The sequence below is a fragment of the Myotis brandtii genome, unplaced genomic scaffold (genome assembly GCF_000412655.1).
Source record: "Myotis brandtii unplaced genomic scaffold, ASM41265v1 scaffold56, whole genome shotgun sequence".
NCBI lineage: Eukaryota > Metazoa > Chordata > Mammalia > Chiroptera > Vespertilionidae > Myotis > Myotis brandtii.
The window spans coordinates 2989783-2992802 of NW_005370080.1; the positions used below are offsets into that span (position 1 = coordinate 2989783).

General features: G+C 41.8%; 1 protein-coding gene across 1 annotated transcript in view; it reads right to left on the reverse strand.

Moving 5' to 3' along the window:
* Positions 1-118, reverse strand: part of HIVEP1 (human immunodeficiency virus type I enhancer binding protein 1) — a 172546-nt gene extending 172428 nt beyond the window's left edge. Inside the window, exon 1 of the mRNA XM_005878441.2 lies at positions 66-118. The gene's annotated coding sequence lies outside the window, so the exon portion shown is untranslated. The remainder of the gene's footprint in view (positions 1-65) is intronic.
* Between the last annotated feature and the right edge of the window lie 2902 nt (positions 119-3020).

A 3020-nucleotide genomic window follows, 5' to 3' on the forward strand; every position in this document is an offset into this window, starting at 1 on the left:
GTTATCGCGCGCGCCGCCTACGTGGGTTAGACCGGGGCCCGGCGCCGAGCACGCCGCGCAGATACCTGGCGCTTCCCGCGGGGTCCGAAGGGAAGGGAGCAGGTGGTCACGGTGACGGAGCGCGAGCTCGGAGCCCGGCGGAGAGAAGGGGGCTTTGCCCTGCCTTCCCTTTGTTACCTGGACTGAGATGAACCCTCCACCTCGCTAGTCGTCATCCCGGAGATTCCACTTCCCGCCACTGTCAGCACAAACTCAGAGCAAGGTAGTGCTGTCTGTGTTCTGAGTATTGTATGTTTGGTCGCTAGAGCTCACTTTTGAGAGGAGATGTTATTTCCCTCCTTAGACAGACCTGCGGCCTGGAAGAGCCGAGAATATATATATGCCCCTGAAGGAAACGAACTCCGCAGCAGCCTGCCTTTCAGATGCCATTCCTATAGGGACCCCTCCCCCTCACACGATGGAAAGCTTGTAACTGTTGATTTTATCTCAGCTATCTGGACACGAGCAGAAACTGGATATATTTCTACATTAGATTAGCAGTCTCAAAACCATCACACACAAAGCACTAACAAAAGGTGCTTTTTTCTTTTTTTTTAACAGATTAGTAATCAAGAAGGATTGCACTGTCTACCATTCAGCCCTAACTATTCATCCACTTTATGCCAACACCAGCCTGCGTTCAGACCTTGCCCTCTGGGAGTTTACAAGTTAATGGAGACAGGATAAACACATGGAAAAGTACCGAGAGGGGAAAAAAAAGATACAAGAAGCAGCATATAAACGGAGCCAATTAAAGTTATACAGAGTTATTTACATGATTGCTGAGAGCTCTCTGGATTGGGTGGCGGGCAGGATTATGAGAGTTCCATCCTGAGACTGAGTTCTGAGTAGGATTTTGAAGGAAAGTTCATGATTTGGCAATAGTATGAAAACAGCATTCCAGGCAAGGGAAATAGTTTGATGGTGAAAGCAAGTAAACTATGTGTGATGATTTTTCTGGCTAGAGTGGAGAGTCAAAACAAATGTGAAAAAAAAATAGGGTGACCACATAAATGTAGCATCCAAACTGGACTTTTGAGAGGGAAAGAGAAACTATTAATAACTCTACCCAGATGAGAGACACACACCTGGACTGTCCTAGGCAAACAGGAAGGGTGGATTCTCTAGCAAGGAGCTATGAAAACAGAATGGGCAGGCAACAGGCAAAAGGAAGGACTTAAAATGGAATTAAGGAAGGAATTAAGATGTGATACTGCAAATAGAGGCATATTTATTACACTTTGCAAATATTGTATTTTCATCAGCATCAAGGCAAGACCCTCCACCAGCAAAAAAATTATGAGCCAGTGAAAGCTCAGATTATAGTTAGCATTTTTAGCAATTAATTTTTTAGTTAAGGTATGTACATCTTTTTAGCCATGTCATTACACGCTTAGTAGGTTACAGTATCATGTAAACATAACTTTATATGCACAGGAAATCAAAAAGTTCATGTGATCACTTTATTGTGACATTCACTTTATTGAGGTGGCCTGGAATGGAACCTGCCGTGTAGCTGAGGTATGCCTGTAGCTGGTAGTCATTTGGAGATGTGTAGACAGAATGATCTTTTTAAGGAAAATTATTGTCACTGATGGATTCAGGATCCATCATCCTAGTATTTTTATTGGAAGTAGGAGTAATAGTAGCATTGGTATCACTAGCAGTAGTAATAGTAGTAGTAGTAGTAGTGGTAGTAATTGACAGTTCAGAGTTTATGACTTGCCGATCTTTGCTATATAAACTCATTTAATCCCCACTATGAACCCATACTACAGATGAAAAAGAGATTTGGAAATGCTAACTAATTTGCCTGCAGCTAGAGAACCCAAAGAATGTGGAGCTGCTCAAAGTTTAAAGATTATATTTTGTGAAAAATATTACAATAAGTCTAATGTTCTACATCTGTGACGTAAAGAAGAAAAATGAATGAAAAAATAAAAGTCCGTAGTTTCAAGTTTTGAAACTTGGTAGATTGTGTGATAAAAATAGGAAAGTTGGGATGGTGTGATGCTTTCACATTTATGCCAATGTTGATATTATTAACATTACAGGATACACAATCTAAGGAATCTGGTTTATAACTTTACTTAAAAGTTCAGCCCGGCTAGCATGGCTCAGTGGTTGAGCGTTGACCTATAAACCAGGAAGTCACAGTTCAATTCCCAGTCAGGGCACATGCCCAGGTTGTGGGCTTGATCCCTAGTGGAACATGTGCAGGAGGGAGCCCATCATGATTCTCTTTCATCATTGATGTTTCTATCCCTCTCTCCCTCTCCCTTCCTCTCTGAAATCAATAAAAATATATTTTAAAAAAGAAGTCCAATGCCAACTAATAATTTAGTTTAAAGAGTATTATTTGGTGTACTGCCTGTTAAAGAGGTGAAAGATTGATAGAAGCAATACTTGCAATTCCTAAGAGGCAACAGCGTTCAATTAAAACAATTCAATTTTGCTGTAACCGGTTTGGCTCAGCGGATAGAGCGTCGGCCTGCGGACTGAAAGGTCCCAGGTTCGATTTCAGTCAAGGGCATGTACCTTGGTTGTGGGCACATCCCCAGTAGGGGGTGTACAGGAGGCAGCTGATCGATGTTTCTCTCTCATCGATGTTTCTAACTCTCTATCCCTCTCCCTTCCTCTCTGTAAAAAATCAATAAAATATATTTTAAAAAAAACAATTCAACTTTATCCATCATCTGACAATGTGGAAACAAGTGTAACTATCTAAGACATTGTATTAGCCCAACAACTTAAGACACTGTGTTAGTCCAGCAATCTAATACACTGTATTAGTCAACTCAGGCTGCCATAACAAAGTACCATGGACTGGATGACTCTATAATAGAAATTTATTTCCTCACAGATCTGGAAGCTGGAAAGCCAAGATCAAGATTCTGCTGATTCAGTTTCTGGTGAGAACGCTCCTCCTGGCTTGGAGCTGGCCAGCCACCTCCTCACCATGTCATCGTATGGTCTTTCCT